Genomic DNA, 20,576 nt, shown 5'->3' on the forward strand with positions numbered 1-20,576 from the left:
TGTTGTTTGCTCAGTTAGGTTTTCGAATTACCTGGGACCTGTCACTCCTTTATTTTTTTCTATTTCTCCATTTTGCAATGGGGATGTAAATCCTGTGCTCGTCCCAGTATTTTATTTTAGAAGCACATAATTTGATTGGGTTCATGGGTTCACAGGTAAAGAGGAATCTTGCCTCAGAATAGAAAATATTTTGCGTCTTACCTATATTTGATTTAGGTAATATTTAGATGAGATTTTGGAGTTAAGACTTTTGAGTTGATGCTGGAACAAGTTAAGAATTTAGGGGCTATTGGGATGGAATGACTATATTTTGCATGTAGAAGGACATAAATTTTGAAGGACTAGAAGAAGAATGCAATAGACTGAATATTTGTGTCCCCCTATCCAATATTCATGTGTTGAAATTCTTTCACCCTACCACCATGTGAGGATGCAGCGGAAAGGTGGTGGTCTAGAAGCCAGAGAGCGTGCCTTTATCAGACACTGGATCTTTCTGCAACTTGAGCTTGGAATTCCCAGCCTCCAGAATTGAGAAATAAATTTCTCTAGTTTATAAAATACCCAATCTATGCTATTTTTGATGTAGCAGTCAGAACAAACTAAGACATAACCCTGCCATTATGGATTAGGTTCTGCCATTAGGTTCTGCCGCTCTGTACCTGCTAAATAAAGCATCCTCTTAGAGGCTTAAGCAGGGCCCTTAAATTCTTGTATATTAAGTTTTTCCTTTTGTTTACTCGGTGCTGAAGATAATGCTTTTTACCTGTGGAGATTAGACCCTGGATTATGTCAATTTTTATTCTTTTTGCTTTCAAACATGGGCATACCCAGTTTTCTCAAGTGAATCTCTGAAATACTGCTATTTTCTATTTTCCTGAATAAGCCCCACTGGGGAGCCATTGAAGGGATTTAAGGAAGATACTGGCATTATTTGGAATAATCACATTGGTTGCTTGTAGAGAAGAGCTTGGGAGAACAGTGGAAATGTGGCTGTTAATAGTAGAGACTATTTTAATAAATCAGAAGAGAGATTGGCTAGGATGACTTTGATGGAAATGGTATTAATTAAACAGAGCCAAGATATTAGATATAATATTGGCAATATCTGGTGATAAATCAAATACAAAAAATTAGCAAGAGGAGAGAAAGATTGACAAATGACAGTACTAAGTGAGATTCCACTTAGGTGAATATCACTGGAATTGATAAGATTTGGTTTGGAAGTAAGATCACAAACTTATGGTTGAAATCATAGAATGTAAGTTGCCAGTGAGTCATCCAAGAGAAGATATCCAATAATTAGTTGAGTCTAGTGTTAATAGGAAGTGCTGGGCTAGGGATAAACATTTATGTAATGTGTGTTTTATAGGTAGATGTTGATGTCTTGATAATAGTAAATAGAATAAAAAGAAGCTCTAGGACCTAAACTTGAGGAACATAAGCATTTAATAACCTGATAAACAAGGTCAAGACTTAAAATGAGGAAGAGTAGTATTTACTATTTAAAGAGAAAAATCAATATGGTTGTATCAGAAAAACGGGAAAGAAAATGCTTAGGAAGAAGTAAGTAATCAACACTGTCAATGGATTACAAGGTAGATTTAAACAAGAAGCTTAGTTTGAGTTAAAATAAAGTAATAAATCAGGAAAAGGGAGACTTAATAATTGGAAAGAGAAGCCTGTTCCTGAGAAGGTCATGAGTAATAGACACTTTAAAAATTTTTTTCATATACCCAATATTTTTCCAAGCATGGGAAACATAATTATTCATAGTATGTTTCTTACCATATCTGATAGTCTTTCCATCTTTGGCTTGCCTGTGTCATTCTCCTAGAGATAAACTGACAAAATCTACAGGGGTCTAGTGCCTTCTAAGATGCACATACTATATAAGTTCCAATGATGGTATAGATAAGTGCATTTCACAATTTACATTTTATAAAGAAAGTAAAAAATAAACACTTCCTTACTCAAGCCATAAGATGCCCAAAAGACAATCAGGTTCTCTTAGCCAATGGTATTTTTAATATTGAGAAATCTCTGCCCCTTAAAAGGAACAAGGCTGGTTATTATCATAAAATCTTAACAGCCCATTCACTTCAACCCATAATTTCCTATTTCTCAGCCCTACCTTAAAAAATGGAGTTGGAACAATTCTCAGTGAGTGTAAACATTATGAAAATACATCACTACTGAGCATATTGTCATTGCAATTTTGTCCACAATTACCACCTTATTGAAAATCTGTGATGTAGTGCTATGTGGTCTGAAGCCTGGCAATAACACAGGAACGATATTCATTGATTTTTTAAAGGCTTTCAATACCTGGAACACTGTCTATTAATAGCAAAAATTGACTGTTCAGGCAAATGAACCAGCAATTTAGCAAAGGCTTTCCTAATTTCTATCTAACACACATTACTTAGAGGATTGAAAGAACTTTAAAGTCTCACGTGTTGATTTTTGCTTTGTTGCCTGTACTTTTGGTGTTATATCCAAAAAATTATTGCCAAGACCAAAGTCAAGGAGCTTCTTCTATGTTTTCTTCTAGGAGTTTTATAGTATCAGGTCCTATGTGTAAGTTTCTAATCAATTTTGAGTTAATTTTTGTGATTCATACAAGATAAAGGTTCAAGATTATTTTTTGCAGGAAGTTGCACAGATGAGCCAACACCATTTGTTGAAAATTGAGTACTCTTGACTTCCTTGTTAAATGTTACTTGACTGTAGTACATGTAGGGGTTATTTCTGGGCTCTCAATTCTGTTTCATTTGTTTGTCTAATTTTATACTAGTATTGTTTTCATTTTTCTTTGTGTTTTAATTACTATAGTTTTATAATGTAGTTGAAAATCAGAAAGTGTGATACCTCTAGTGTTCTTCATTCTTATTATTGCTTATGGCTATTTGAGGTCTTGTATGGTTCCATACAAATATTAGGATTATTTTTTCTATTTCTGTAAAAAATGCAATTGAAATTTTGATAGGGACTCCATTGAATCTATAGATGGCTTGGGTAGTGTGGACATTTTAATAATGTTAATTCTTAACCATGAGAATGTTCATGTTTATGTTAATCCATGAACACGGGTTATCTATCAATTTGTCTTCAATTTTTTTTTTTTATCACCTCATGTAGTTTTCATTGAACAGATCTTTCAACCCCTTGGTTAAATATGTATTTTACTATTTTTGATGCTATTGTGAATAAGATAGTTTTCTTAATTTTTTCAGAGATATTTTGTTGTTAGTATATAGAAATGCCATTCATTACTATATGTTGATTTTATGTTCTGCAACTTCTATGAGAATAGAAATAATTAGTTAACAAAAGACAACTTTTCTCCTGGCTCTTGAAGCACTTTTATTTCATTTTTTAATCCTCACCATTATTATGCTAGTACGTGACAATATGTATGTGCATACATGTGTGCATGCTGACCAAGATGAGCTAACCATTTGCCTTGACTAAACTTTAGATAGGCTCCTTTCTGACTTGGGCCATGACCTCCTTTTTCTTAGAGAATTGGACTTAGAAAATTTTCAGTTCCTTTTCTGCCCCTTTGAGATGTAAATCTTTTTGAAAAGTTCCTTGCCAGTTTTATAACCCATGGTTGTCTTTCTCAAGGACACTTTGAAATGTAATTACCAAGGAAGCTAGCACCTCAAGGCTCTGTGATTGGTAGGAGCCTCACTTTTGTGGGCCCCCTGCTCCAAGTTGTAAAACTGCCTCCTGTCAAGAAGAGGCAGCTTAAGTTTCCCTTGGGTTAGGCCATTTAGAAAACACAGATGACCTAGATCCCTCCTGTACTGGCTCTTAAAAACTCTCATGAACTTTGTCTCAGTGGAGTGAAGCTCAAACTGTGTCTGGCTTTTCTCACCTGTTGTAATAGCCTGGAACTGAAGCCCTTCTTGCCTGTTTAACTGTATCTGGGAATATTTTTTTCTTTGACAGTGTTAGGAGTTGAACAAGGATTATTTATACGTGTATTTTTCTAAATCTTATAGTCTATAAGAAGGCTTTAGACCTTAGATATTTGCATATATACAATTTTGTGACAGAAATTGAAGAATAATACAGTAACTTTTCCCCTATTTTATTTCAAAATATACTCTGAAACTTGCACCTTAGTGTAAGCTTATGCTATAAATGTTTTAGTAATTTCTATTCAAGCAAAGGTGACAACTTATGAAACATCAATTTAAAAGTAAAATGTTTTGCCACTTTCTTTACCCTAAATGAACCCACAGGTCTTTATCCCCATGTGAACACATGTTCAACCCTTTCATTTATACTCTCATCAGAGAATTTCATTATACAGGTAAAACTAAGTACCAACTTAAAGAAGTGCACTGTTTGGGAGTATTTCATTTTCATATAATTTCTGTGTTTTGGATAATAGTTTTGATTTAAAAGACTATCTACCAAACTGTTAGGTACTTGTAACTTGACATCTATGGAGAATGAGCATAAGTAAGAATTAAGGTTTTCAATAGGTTACTCTCCAGTCTTTAATTAGCTTAAATATTATTACAACCTGAAAGCAAACTTTCCCCATATATCATGAACCATAAGTGATTACCTTATAGATGCTACCCTATTAAACAGTTACAAATTAACTTGATAACTAAATTATGGAAGAGAACATTTTAACAATCTTCATGAGAAATGAGGTAAAAGAGGTACCAAGCATGTAATCACAACTGTTTTATTCCTTTATTTCTAAAACAGGTGGACCTCTAAAGCCAATTTTTCAAAACATTGAGTGGAGAATATTTTATAAGTCATGTAGATAAAACCTAGCTCCATTTTTTTTCCAAACTTTCTTTAGCCCAGCAAACATACCTCTACTATTCTCCCATATCTTTCCACCACTGAAACAAGGAAGAACTGGATGCCTTTGTTGTAGCAGTTAACAAAATTGCATTGGAGCTTCCTCTTCTCTTACCTGGTTATATTATAGTCTAATTTAACAAAGAAAGAAAATACATAAAAGTGAGAGGGTACTCATATCCCTTTATTATAAGATATGGTACTATACACAGAAATATTCTATTCTGTAAAGAGCAAAATTGCCTCATCATATTTAAGATAACATGATAATAGACTCCATTTAAGTGATTTTTCTTCACTATATTGAAATTTCAAAGAATATAGAAATTCAAATATTCTATGGAGTACCATAGTAATGGTATTATTTTAGCTCAGAAGCACTTTAAAAATGAATTGTTTCTTTTCCATCTTTTCATTATCAAAAATACTTATTCTAATGATATTCAAAGAACTTTTGAAATGTTTTTGAAACTAAGCTTATCCATTTCTTTGCTCATAAATTTTATTTTGCAGTCATTTTTAAGTGTTGATGGTATTGAAAAGGGTTAGCTAGCTAGCTTAAGACAGAAAGGGAGAGGGTCCAGAGAGGATGGAGGCATCTTGGCCTGAGCAATTAAAACAGACATAAACCAAAGACAGAGATATCTCTGACCTGAGAAGCGGGGGCAATAAATCTCTGGCCAAGAGAATAAAGGAAAAAAAAAAAAAGAGGCCACTTTACTCTTTTGAACAGAGAAGCCAGCAGTTTCAGTTTCAAGGCTTGGCAGGATACGGTTGCTAGGTACCATAAGAAAGATCAAAAGTAACTCCAATTTGAACAAATAAGATGAATATATAAAGGACAAAGAAAAGACACAGAATAAGGGGGCACCACGTGGGCTTTGGCCTTAGCAGAGTGACCAATGAGGAAAGCATGGGGGTCCTAAGTTCAGGAAGAGTCCAATTAGAAAGGGTCATGTTCAGACAAAGAACTACAGCCTATCTAATGCTTCAAGACAAAGAAAGCAGTGGCCACCCTTCTTAGGGGACTCCTATGTCCCTGTGTGCCAGGAGGGACAGAGTCTTAGGATTTAGGAATTTAGGATTATAGTTTTAGAGATAGTATCTGCTTGCATTAAAGTTTCTGCACTTCTCACCTACCACCTTTTGTCCATGGCTTCATTCTTCGAATCCATATGGACAAGAACCTGGGAAAGGAATCACCCTTGCATCCTGCTCAATAAAACAACCTGAATCAGTATCTTGTATTTTCTCCAAGAGCACTTTTGGTTAAATATATTATCAAACAATCAAGAATGTTTCTGTAAAAATGTACTTGATAATAATTAAAAGCTACTAATATAGTTAATATTTTTTCTTTATAAAGTGATAAAAATGATAAAACAGGAAAGAAGTGAAATGTACATTAAGTCCAAAAAAAGCTAACTATTTTATACTTCCTAACACCCTCAACATGTATGATATTATTGGAAGAAAATGAATTCTGTATTTTATGTAGGGAAAATTACTATTAAGTAAATATTACACAGATTAATTTAACATAATACTAGTTTCCTTGATTAAATGTTCACAGACAACACAATAGTTTAAATAATTAGTGTCCAGGCCTAAAAGTTTTATAGCTACAATTTTTAATGTTATCATTTGGTAAAACATAAAGTGTGAAACATATAGCAAATAAAAATGGCTATATTTTTGTGAAAAATATTCTTAATATTAAGGTTTAATAAAAATAACCAGGAAATTTAAAGCCTCAGAAGGAATTATAATTCTAAGACATGGGCATTCTTTGATTACTTTTATTACTAAGGTTGTAGTGACTATTTGTTTCCATAAAGTGCCCTAATGCTCAACAAGCATGAGATACCTTAAGAAAAAGCAAGGGAATTAATTTATATAGAAGGGTTGCTATTTGGCTATAGACAGGGATATTCAAGAGATGGGGAACTAAATGAAGAAGGAGAAAGAGTGGAATAACTGACAGAGGAGAAGCAGAGATAGAATAAATGCTAGTGAGAGACTGTGGTCTATAGGAATAAATTTAAATAGATATTTTAGTGAAATCCTGATGATTTTAGTCTGAAGATATATTTAGACATGATTATCTATAGTTCTGAAAATAATTGAGCAATTTATTAAATGCAAATTTTGGAAATGTTTAGTATCTTATACTAATCCATGACCCTAAAATTAAGGAATTATGCATGCTTTATTAAAAATGAAAAATTTTAGGCTATTAAAAATAATTGACATAAAATGTTTTTATTTCACACATAAAAAATTCATTTGAAATAAGAGATAATTTAAGTGGACAATTTAAAAGTTTTTAATATAATATGTACCATTTTATTTCCCTTTTCATATTAAATTATATTTTTAAAACTCCATGTAAAATTTATTATAAGTTTATAGAACCAGAGTAATCTCCATAATTATCGAGTTTAGTGACTGATTTTATGTAAAATTTTAAAGATAGCAAATGACTCACTAAGTTAAAACAGTGTAGATGTAGGACTAAAATCAAGGTATCTTTCTTATACTTTAAAGATTGGTAGTTTTCCAGTGTCTCATAACATCTGGTCCCAAGCCCAAGAGATGTTTTAGGCCTGGAGGCAAATTATGGTCAATCAAACCAAAACTAAAAGAGCACTTTAGTTTCACTGTAGCACAGCTGCTCCTCCTTTAAATTGAAATTATTGAAAGTCTTCTAACAGGCCCCCTTGCTTCTATTCATGCTCCAACCCACACTTGACAAATTTTTATTTATTTATTGATTGATTGGTTGATTGATTGATTTATTTTTGTTTTTGTTGTTGTTGTTAATCCTTGCCCAAGGATATTTTCCCACTGATTTTTAAGGAGAGTGGAAGAGAGAGGGAAAGACAGAGAGAAACATCAATATGAGAGAAACACATTGATTAGTTGCCTCCTGCACAAGCCCTGACCAGGGCCCAGGCCAGGGAGGAGCCTGCAGCTAAGGTACGTGCCCTTGCCTGGAATTGAACCCGGAACCCTTTGGTCCACAGGCTGATGCTCTATCTACTGAGCCAAACCCGCTAGGACCAAATTTTATTTTATTTTTTTTCAAAATATAAATCAGTTCATGCTTGCCACCTGCTTGTAATTCTATAATGTTCTTATCACATTGAGAATAAAATCCAAACTTTTTATATGGCCTACAAGGTGAGATATAATCTCTTCCCGCCTAAAGCCATGTCTTCATCTGCCCCCAGTGCAGCAGCGGAGGATACGTGTGTTCTGAGGCCCTTCAATGTATTAATCATTCAGTACTCACAATGGTGATTTGAGGCAGGTGTGCTTAGTTCCAGTTGACATATTAAAGAATTGAGCTCAGAGAGACCTACGGTCATGCAACAGTGGTGTCAAGATTTAACAGAGACCTTCTCATTCCAAGCTCTGTGCACAATTTTATGATGTGTTTTAAGTATTTTCCTGGCTTTTATTTCTGCAGCCAAACTAGCTTTTCTTAGGTCTCTTCAGTATTCATAATATTGCTTGTATTCAATATCTGAGTCTTTTGAATACCTTTATTTCTCACCTATAATGCTATTCTTCCAGGTTTTTGCATGGCTTGGTTTCACACATTTTTCTCAAGAAAATTCAATATCATTTTATTTATCATCTCACTATTCTGTGTTTCTCACCACCCCATGTACAACTGCTAAGCTAGGTCCTGATCATTTACTAATTCTTTACCTAATTTTACTAATTCTTTACCTTTTTTTCTCCCTTAGCACTTAATATTTCCTAAAATTATGTTGTTTCCTCATTTATACACATAAGCTCTATATCTCTTACTGGAATGTATTCTAAGAATGACAGGGTTTAAAAATATTTTTTTCCTATTCACTATTCTAATTCCTCTGCCTAAAACTGTGAGAATAGATAACCAATAAATATTTCTTGTACTAATTAATTTTCTTATATTCAGAAAAACCTCTGGAAAAAAATTTTCTTTAGAAATTTACATAAGAATAATGTTAGATTATTATTTTGGGCTACTATATGTGTTTTATTATATTTACCCTTTCACCTTTCCATTCAGCTAATTATTTATTGAATTATAAAACAATTTAATTTACTCTCTAGATTTTATCAAAATAAGTTATAGGTCTCTTTAGGCTATGCTGTTTTCTTAATTCATTCATAGATGCTCTACAAAAAAACAAAACAGTATGGACACAAAGGGTGGCTCTGCTATTAATACAAGGTTGCTTTGCCTAAGTTTGATAATCTTTTAGGAGAGATTGCATATGCATCCATTAAAGAATTTGCATAGGTATAAAAACTGTTAAAATAATGTAATTACAACTTTTGATTATAGATAGGGATATGAACATGCAAAGAAAGAAAAACATGAAACTAATAGTGTTCTTTTTAGTATTCTGAATCTTAACTCTAGAAACCCAATAAATCAAATAAAATTTTTTATTATATCAATTTCATAACAGATTATCCTAGAGCTTTGGAACTACAGAAGAGAAAACAAAATCTCCAAGGAGCTATCTGTATTTGAAAATGTCATGCTTGAGTTAAAATTGGGTTTCAGGACCATGGCTTAAAATGCTTCTCATTTCAGTATATTCATGGGTTCAGTATTTATATACAAACACACAAAGGATGGATAATAAGTAAACTTCATTTGAGACTCTATAATAGGACAGTATACATATATATTATATACTATATATATATGTATACATACATATATATATAGTAATCTATTGCTATCACTGTGTCTTTGTGAAGTGGACATCGAGTTTAGAAAATGACAGTATGCTATGATATTTCATGCTCAAAAGCAATAGACTTCATAAGAGCAAAGGCAGAAGAAGAAAAAATGTAGTTCCTGAAAGCATATACCTTTAAGGAAATACATAAATGTGAGGGTAGAAACTTGCTGATAACCAAGAGACAATAAGACTGAAATGACATCAATAAGGAAATGTACTATATGCTTTAATATTGGTAGAAAAAGATGGTTTTTAATAGGACACAAAATTTCATGGAGGTACTTCAAATAGCCAGCTCCATTGAAGGACTGCTTAATATACAGTGTCTGAGCAATTCTTGAATTATTTTGACCACGAATTCTTCTCTCAGAAATCAAAATAAATTAGGGCAGCTTCTCCATATTTAATTCTGACATAAAAAAGAAAAAATATATAGTCAGTGCAATGGAAGTGATAACCCCTTTGAAGGATGAAATATGTAAAAAAAAATCATAGACATATTAAAATAACACTAAGTAGAAATTTAAAAAAATATAAAAATAATATTCCAAAAATTTTAGAGAAAAGTAAAGACTGATGCTAAACTTCTCTCAAAGTGGGTCTTATGTACACTACTTCTGTGTAATGCTTATAGAGAAGGGATCCATGAAAAATAATTTCAAAAACATAAAAATAGTGTGTTGCTCTTATGAAGTCCATTGTATTGTAATGTGGAATTTGGGGTGCAGATTCTCCTTGTGGGTTCTTGCCTCACAAAGTTTGAAGAATAAAATTCTTGGACTAAAAGGACTAGTTAGTAAAAGTGTGGAAATTTATTGAAAGCAAATACAAACTCTCACGTAGTGGGTAGCCAACTAAACCCCTTTTTCTAAGGTTTTTAAAGGCTCGAAGTTCTTTGTCTATCTATGCTCCTTCTAATTGGACCCCTTCCCCATTTTATAACCCTGTGTTTTCCTAATTGGTCACTCTTTTGCAAAGTATCAGTTTTAAAGTCCAAAGCCCACCTGATGCCTCCCTCTCCCTCTCCCCCTATCTTGTGACTTCTCTATCCTCTGTGAAAGTAAGATAAACATTGGAGCCATCGCATATGCATTCCTCCTCCATGGACCCCCTTTCCCTAAAACTGCCTGTCCTGTCTCTAAAATTCCTTTCGGTTAGTTAATAAAAGGTCATTGTAATATCTATTGCTGCGTGACAAGACACTCTAAAATTCAATGCTTAAAACTATGACAAATTGATTTTGTTTGTGAATTTGCAATGCAGGAAAGGTTTCATAGGAACAGCCTACTGGGCATCATCAGGGTCTGGGCCAAGGTTGAAGGCTAGAATTACTTTTACTCTCATTTGATTATAAGTCCTGCAGTTCACCTGGTTGTCAGCTGCAACCACAGCTGGAGCTGTTGCTGGAACACCAACACATGGACTTCCCATGTGGCTGCTTGGCTCCTGTAGTTCATGGTGGCTGTCTTTTAAGAAGACCATCCTAATAGCAGAAAGAGAGAGCCGGTGGAAGTAACATGGCCTTTTATGACCTAGCAGACATCAGGCAGTATCACTTCCCCCTCATACTATTGATTAGAATTGAGTTGCTTAGGCCAGTTCATATTTAAGGGAGGAGAATTAGACGTCCTATATTGATGAGGTTATCAAATAATATGCACATGTGTTTTAAAGTCAACACAGATGCTTTGAATTTTTTAAGACAATGAAATCAGTTTAACCCACCATTGCCTCATTTTTTTGGCTCAAGGTACTTTTGTTCAGAGGAAACTAATGTGTTGTGAAGATACCCTTGTTAACAATGAAACACAGAGAGAAAATGCTCTTGAAGATCTTCCTGCAAACACATCATTGTACTCTGAATTTACTAAAGCAGTAGTAGTTGAATGAATGAATTGGCCTACAGTGTATTTCTCAGAAAAGCCTAGTTATATGAAAGTCTAAAAGTATACTCACTTATTGCCTGTCTTATAAACAAATAACATTACCTTTTCTTTTTACCCTTCTTCAATTTAGTGCCCTTTAATGTTTTTGTCATTAGTAAACCTTTAATATGGTTGAGCAAAATGAACTCAGATACATATACAACTAGCAATGTGATCTTTAAATAGAAAATAAGACTTCTTGGGTAGAACTTACAAGCAGAGAAGTTTTAAATCATTCATCGTTCTTCCATTCTCTCATTATTCCATAAATAGTTATGTTTAGGCAAGATAAAGCTGAATTGGATATACTATGCAAATGATGACAGAAGACAGACCCTTCCCTGGTAGTATTTCACATCTTTATATGAAAAGGAAGAAAAGGCACATATATTTGACTATGTTATGAGTTACTAAGTATTTAAAATCATAGGACATAGTACAGGATATTTACCCATGAAGCATGTGTTAACTCTCCCAGAGGTTGCTTCCTTCTTTTCACTCCCCTAATATTTTAAATAATTTCCATAATTTCCTATATATTCAGGGACTTTTTCCTTACTTATTATTTCCCTATCTTTATCTTCACATCTATACTATCTCTTTTTAAAACATAATTTTAAAACTATAATATTAATTGAAAATGAGGTATCTGGAACATACATTTTCTGCTTCCCATTAAACCGCTTTGCTAAGAAAGCAATGCATATTTTGCATACTATGTTAGATTCACTGCAGTCATAAATTTTATTTCACTACTCCATTGAAACACTTCTTTCCACATTACCAATAAATGTCCTACTTGGGAAATGCAGTTGCTACCATCAAGCTTTTTATCACTTGTCTTTTTAACATGGTTGACCAGACTTGCTTTTCTCCTGCCTTCTATTAATGTTTAGCTATTGCCATTCTCCCAATGTGAACGTACTCTCTATCCAAAATCTGTGCTATTTTTGAAATTTCACCTTTTAGGGAATTGGGGTTTCATGCTCCTAATTTTTTGGAAAATAGCTCCTAAAAAATTCGAGTTTGTCTTGATACCTTCTTTGTCTCATCTATCACTTTCACCAAGTATCAGTCACCAAGTATGGTCAACTATTTAGCCATACTATCTCTTCATTGTGTGGAAAGCATGCTATTATTGTATTGTCTCTTTTTTGTCCTTAGAGGATAATTTACCATCTTAAATGAGAAAATCAAGATCAATGCCTTTCCTAGATTCACTAAACTCACTATTTTGTAAAAACACCAGGTATACACCTGCCACAGGCCCTTTGCTTTAGCTCTTTCCTCTAGAACGTCTTTTGCCTTAGATATTCACTTAGCTTACTCCCTCAATTCATTCAGATTTATGGTCAAGTGTCAGATCCTTGAAGAGATCTCCCCTAGTCAAAACATCCCTCCTCACCCTTGCCTTATTTTTCTTCACATCACTTATTGCTACCTGCTGTTACTAAACAAATGTGTATGTATTTCATTGTTTATTTTACTTTCTAACATGAGAATTTCAGCTCTATGAGGGCAAAAACTTTTTCAGTTATTTTTGGTGCTACATTCTGAATAGTTACTAGTACGTGGTAGGCACTCTGTGAATAGTATTAAATAAAATAAATGAATAATAGACAAGAGGGTAGACTTAGTTATGGGGGAAATTGGTGTGACATATTTTATTAATAAAGCAAACTAGGTAAAGTCTTCACCAAACTAAATAGGACCTTAAAGAAATGCAATCTTAAGAAATCCCCCCACACCAAGAAGTAACCAAATACTTAGTTTCCCTGTATAACATTAGGGAAACCATGTGGAGTAACAGGTCTTAAAAGGGTGAGGGAGGGAAAATAATTTATCCCAAAGCTTCTTGCCCAAACCTGTCTTCCATTGGCCGGTGTCCCTGTTGGCCATGAATGCACCCATACTTTCATGTTGTGCATCCAAACCTCTGTAGGCTGTCACTGGAGAAGCCAGGTCCTCTGTAGCTTCCCACTGGCTGGTGCTCCGCTACAGTGAACTCGCCTTAAGGGTAAGTGGCACATATAAGGGGCTTCTTAGTCTGTAACAAGAATAGCAGCAGCAGCAGCAGAGACCTGGCTGCTTGGTCACTTTGAGTGTGTTTAGAAATTATAACACAAAATGTTCCATTTCTTATTAGGTCCCATTTGAAATACTGTAATTTTTTCTCAGGCAATTTCTCCTCATGCTCAGTTACAAACCAGAGCAACAACTGAAAAGATGGTCTAAACATGTGAGCTAGTGATCTGACATCCTCCAAGTGCTAAACAGATTTTCATTTTCATTCTCATAATGGTGGTATGGGAGTGGAGGTTTCTTGACAGGTCAAACATATACACTAGTCTAGATCTCTGGGATAATTTGGCTCTGACAAGTATTTAAGTTATGTTAGTTGACTAATTTCATAGCCTTAGTCATTAAAGCTCATTTTGTGGATTCCCCTTAAGGAATTATTTTTGCCTACTGAGGGAATATTCTCTTTTTCTAACCGAAGAGAGGCTCTTGACAAAAGAGGCAAAACAAAGTAAACTGCTAAATATTTTGGAAAGCTTTAGGCAAGTGTAATTACAATTATTTGTTTGAAACAGAGGGGTTGTTCATTACCTCTAATTACAGACATAAGTGGTGAGCATTTAGAAGGCAGCCACCATACACCCAAACCAACGTACTTATTATCACTTGTTTAATTGTTGATTCCAATAATATGTAAGCCCCATTAAAACAGAGAATGTGTCTATTTTACTCGCCTGTTACAAAGTGGGAATCTAAAAGTATTTCTTGTGGTTAGAATAACTAGGCACCTAGAGGTGGGCCAAGTAAACCCCTCTCTCCTGCTCATGGTACCAGTCTAAGTCATTTTGTCTAGCCTCAATTTTGTATTCTGATCCATTGTGCAAATGCATATTCTCTTATATATTTGTGTCTGCTCTCTCTTTCTCTCTTGCTCTCTATATACACACACATATGCACATATATGCATATACATGCATATATACATATATATATGTATTCTCTACAGTATATATTAATATATGTCATATATATTCCTTGGATTCCACACATTAGAATAAACAGTTTTAAAAATTTAATACCTGCACTGTGGGGTCATTCATATTGAGAGTTCTCTTATCATCCAAATAGTCTTCTTTTAATTAACCCATTTCAATCTTGGATAATGATTTTTCAATCTTAACACTTTACATTGTTTAAAAACAAACTAATGCCCTAACAGGTTTGGCTCAGTGGATAGAGCATCGGCCTGCGGACTAAAGGGTCCCAGGTTTGATTCTGGTCAAGGGCATGTACCTTGGTTGCAGACACATCCCCAGTAGGGGGTGTGCCAGAGGCAGCTGAACAATGTTTCTCTCTCATCATTGTTTCTAGCTCTCTATCCCTCTCCCTTCCTCTCTGTAAAAAATCAACAAAATATATTTTTTTAAAAAAAGACAAACTAATGCCTAGATGAAAAATTGCTGGTGATACAATAGGAGTCACATTAATACTAAAAATTGACTGTACTAACCTAGATCTTAAGAAATTTAAGAAGATTAAGCAGGGCCTTTCATTTCTCTTTTCATTGCTGTGTACATAAGTACTGACTAGAAAAATTGCCCCTGGAAATGCTTGGGCTCTAGATTCTGGCCGACCTGGATTTGAAATGTGATCCACCATTTTCCTGTGGTGAAACTAACACATCTTGGACTCTTTGTTTCCTTGTGCAATAAACGGGTATTTATTGTGCCATATTCTGAGGGATATTGAGGGATCAGATAGAACAGATCACATCTACATAGAACAAATGCATGTTACATCTATTATCTGTGAAATCTCCAAATGGAAGTGGTCCAGAACCATTACACTACATGTAATCTATACTGGAATTTAATCACTTCTTTTGCCATTTTTCTTTGTAAAATCCTAAGCTATTTTCTTCTCTTACTTTACCTTCCCTCTTTTGCAGAAGAAAATTAGGGTTATTTTTCATCTCCATGTCTGGAAAAGTTAGTCTATATATACAAATATGTTGAATGAGATTATCCTGGTTGTCTAAAAATTTTGTCAGAAATTCCAGAGGTGCAGAAAGGTAAATGAATGCTACATCCCCTAAGTAGTATAGGATGAAATATTTTAAAACTGGTTTGTGACCCTTGGCTTATTACCGACTCAGAACATAAATGAGATTAGTTTGAAAGTTGTATCGATTGTAGAGCATGAATTTATTTCAGGGGAATTTCCTGTTTATAGTGTTTTGTAGATGAACCTACATCACTTTCAGCTGTGTGAGGAAAAGTCCAAGATAAACATTTGTGGACTCTGGCTGGTGTGTTTTGGAGATGGACTCGTTCAGGGAATGCTATCTGACTCAGGGAAATGGCTAGTTCGCTGTCTGCTTTGTGACTGAAGATCAACAAAGGATGCTTAAGGATTCAGGGAACGCAACATAGACCCTGCAAAATGCAGTCCGCTGTGAGATATTTTGAAAGGGACCCCACATAAGAGGGCAATGTTTCCAGAGGCAAGGTGATATTCAGATGCAGTAACTAACTGAGGTAAAGGTTGTAAGCATCAGTTATCAGCATGTTCTCTACAGACTAAGGGTCAGTTCTAGGTGACTATAGGACATTTAGAGGAGAAAGGGATCACGTGCCTTTATACCCACAGGCTTCCCAGGGTGAAGTAAGACAGACCAAACTAGGGAAGGAGGTTATACTAAACTGAGAGTGTGGAGTTTTTCTTTTACACAGGACTGAATGTTCTACTCCATAAACATACATTTATTTCTTCAGAGTGAGTGAAAATGTGAAAGTTAACGAGGAAGTGGTCCATAGAAGCTGGGTAAAGATATGTCTCCTTTTGTATCCTAACATATACAATTTATTTAATAAATATTTCCATAAACAGGTGCCTGGTAACATTGATTGGAGTGAATAGATTCAGTTTTGAGCTCTCTTTCTTTTGGAAATTGACTAAATTATTCTTCAGGTGAGCCAGGAACCTCTGAGCATGAGGTTGAGAAGATATCATAGAACATAAATTATCCTGTGTGGTAGACACATTACACCTCACTTACTGGTTTTTTAGCTAAATGATATAATTTATAACTCTCCCTTAAAACTCTAAACGAAGTAAATCTAATTTGGAAATGAACTAATAATCTAAATTGGAGGTATGGGATAGAAAAGGGAGTAATTTAAAATAATGGGAGATGTCCATTGTACAATTTCACTTTTCAGAATTTGAGAATTAGTAATAAAATTATTCAATTAAAATAACTACTGCAAAAATTAATAAAATTTTTCATTTTGTTGGGTTTAAAGGAATTTATCTAGGTATTGTACCATTCTGTTACCAAAAAAGGTAGCTTTTAAGTGTTTAAAATTTATGAAAATGTACATTGCTATATAGGTGTCTGTATGAATAATTGAGCAATTCTTTATCCATGGTGTAATCCTAGGGAGCCTCTTTAATCACTTTGCTATTTTAGCTTTTACGCAAACAATGTTGTTCTAAACTGCACTTTTAATTTCCTTTTTTTTCATTCACATCTATTAAATGGTCTAATTTAAATTCATAGTTTTCATTAAGGAGGTGTAAGCGGTGATACAGAAAAGATACTCTTGGGGACTTTTACTCCCCATGCCTGTTTTGTCTCCTATTAATTTCATTCGTTACTAAGTCTTGGGTAGAAGTTTCTTCTTAGCAAAATATGGGGTGGGCAAGAGGAGGTTTACAGTTATAATACAAATAAGTAATACAATAAATAATAAAATAAGAATAAACTCCGTTTCACATACTCACAACTATAAACCTACTTTTGCTCACTCTTGTATTTCTAGAAGTGCCAAATACATTTCATGTATAAATAACACCACATGTCATAAATTTATTTCTCTCCTAAGTTAGCAGTGTGATTACTCTAAGAATAAGTCAAACATTGGAAATAATATACATAAATATTCCGAAGAAGGAGCCAACTGCAGGCTTACCAAATTTTTTCATACTTTCTATATCTACATTGAACTTAAAAAAATTGTATACATTTCACACATACTGATTTTTCATATCTATCTTCAAAAAGGAATCTAGCATTACAATGAACCAAAAAAAGCACAAATAAATAATGTTAAGATGTAAGAAAGAGAACTTAACTAAAAATGGAGCTGTTTCTAAAAAGTTAAGAAAATATAAACAGCTGTTTGGCAATACAGCTGAAAATTTAGAAACATCATAAAATTTAAAGAAAGTATATTCCTGTAGTTATCCAAAGAAGAACTGGAAATCCTGGATAATCCATTAATAAATAAATAGAATCAGTAGTTTGAAATATTTCTTCAAATAAAACAATTATCCCACATGACTTTTCATATAAATAACATAAAAATTTTCAAAGCTCAGGTAATTCCAATATAACATAAACTCTTTAGAAAGCAAAGGGGAAGGAGAGGAAATAAAGGGGAAGGAGAGGAAATGGAGAAAGAGGAAGAATCTTCAGCAGCACATCCTTGCTTTCTTATGAAGAATCTGAGTATTAAAATGAATCTAATTACAAAATCATAGCATAGTATTACCAAGTTAGGTCTATTTCTGGAATGCAAGAATAATACTTATAACAGTAGCACATATAAAAACATAATTTCCTCAGTAGATCCAGAAAAAAAATGTATTTGACATAAAATATCATTTATGATAAAATTCTTTAAAAGGCATCAATAAGAACTAATTTCACCCCCCAAAAAAGGCATATCCCTCCAAACTTATAGCTCACAGTACTCAGCATGGTTGAATATCTTAGAAGCAGTCCTTTTAAAATCAGGCACAGGACATCATTTCTGTTATCATAATTTCTAATTTACATAGCACTAGGTTTTTGGCCAGTATACAGATAAATTATTTGAATTGAATATTTCAGAGAGGGTTCTGTGTTTAAGATCAGTATGTAGAAAGCATTGCACTGACTGTCTTATTTCACTTAGCATAATATTCTCCAGCTCCTCCTATGCTGTCTCAAAGGATAAGCTGCATAGTATTCCATGGTGTAAATGTACCACAGCTTTTTTATCCACTCTTCTACTGATGGGTACTTGGGCTATTTCCAGACTTTAGATATTGTAAATAATTCTGCCATGAACATAGGGGTGCATTCTTTCTGACTGGTGTTTTGGTATTCTTAGGATATATTCCTAGGAGTGGGATAATTGGGTCAAATCTGCTCACCCATTTTTAATTTTTTTAGGAGACTCCATACTGTTCTCCAGAGTGGCTGCACCAATCTGTATTCCCATAAGCAGTGCACTAGGGTTCCCTTTTCTCCCATCTTTGCCAGGACTTGTGGTTTGTTGATTTTGCTGGTGGTAGTCATTCTGGCAGGTGTGAGATGATACTTCATGACCTCACTTATATGTGGAATCTAATGAACAAAATCAACTGATGAACAAAATAGATCCAGAGACATGGGGGCATGCAACAGACTGACAAATCTCAGAGGGAAGGCAGGGGGTGAGGGTGGGGGTGGGAAGAGATTAATCAAAGAACTTACATGCATATATGCATTACCCAGGGACACAGACAATAATTTGGTGAAGGCCTGGGGAGGGTTTGGGAGGAAGGTGGCGGGGGTCAATGCAGGGAACAAGGGGTCATTTTTAATACTTTCAAAAATAAAGATATATTTAAAACAAAAATAGCATTTCAGTAAACCAGAGCAAACTGATATGAAATATAATTTTAAATAGAAACAAAGGAACAAGGCACATGGGAACAAATTTGACAGAATATGAGCAGGAATATTAAGGAGAAACATGATATAATTTAATCGAAAAACACGAACAAATATTTAAATTGAGAAACTTTCTCCTGTTCTTAGATAGGAAGACCAAATATAAAAAAGTTAGTAGATTGAATGCCCTAATTTAAAATCTCTCCACAATAGTTTCCTTTGAAAGAATTTGACAAGCTAATTCTAAAGTCTATATGGGATAAAGAAGGTGTAAGGTGTGCAGGACTGTGCTGTAAGCATTAGTATTTCTAGTTCTCACACTTCAGTGTGTGTCAGAGTCATGGTGGGGGATGGGGGGCTTGTTAAAGATAGATTTCTGGGTGTCTTCCCCAATTAAGGGGCATGCAACAGACTGACAAATCAGACTGACTAAATCAGAAGACTGATTTAGTACTTCTGGGCTGGAAACTGAGAATTTGTATTTCTAGTAAGGTGATGCTACTGGTCAGAGACAACATTTTGAAACAGCTGATATGTGTGCTTTCTAACTTTGTATGTATTTCTAGAACTTTCTTGCCTATTATCCTATATAATAAAAGGCTAATATGCAAATTGACTAAATGGTGGAACGACTGGTCGCTATGACGTGCACTGACCACCAGGAGGCAGACGTTCAATGCAGTAGCTGCCTCCTGGTTGTCAATGTGCTCCCACAGGGGGAGCGCTGCTCAGCCAGAAGCCCTGAGCCGGGCTCACAGCTGGCAAGCTTAGCGGCAGTGGCAGGAGCCTCTCCCACCTCTGCAGCAGCGCTAAGGATGTCTGACTGCCAGCTACCCGCAGGTAGTGGGCCTAAGCCGTCAGTTGGACATCCCCTGAGGGCTCCTGGACTGTGAGAAGGTGCAGGCCGGGCTGAGGGACCCCCTCCAAGTGCACGAATTTCGTGCACTGGGCCTCTAGTCATGGTATAATGGTAAACCTTAGAGTGGCAGGAAAGCCACATGAATTGTGAGGGTTATTGTGCCACTCACAAGGTACTGTAGGCACTCAGCTTGCTTATCTGTGAAATGGACAAATTGGATCGGATGTAATCCAACCTTAGGCGGCATGGTAAAAATGTAGCTTTATTATGTTTACATAATACATGCACACAAAAATGAGTTGAATACTGTTATCTCTTTGGCTCTATTCAGTATTTATCTGTTTTGATTTAACTGATATGTACTATTTAGAAATCTAGGTAGAGTTAGAGGGTAAAATAAAATAACTTTTCTGTTGAGATTTTGGAGAAGTAAGGAATATTTCCTAAACTATTTTTGGAATATCTACTAGACCCAAAAGGAG

The sequence above is a fragment of the Myotis yumanensis genome, unplaced genomic scaffold, assembly GCF_028538775.1.
Source record: "Myotis yumanensis isolate MYYU_CA2020_CCGP unplaced genomic scaffold, mMyoYum1.0.hap1 SCAF_5, whole genome shotgun sequence".
Lineage (NCBI taxonomy): Eukaryota > Metazoa > Chordata > Mammalia > Chiroptera > Vespertilionidae > Myotis > Myotis yumanensis.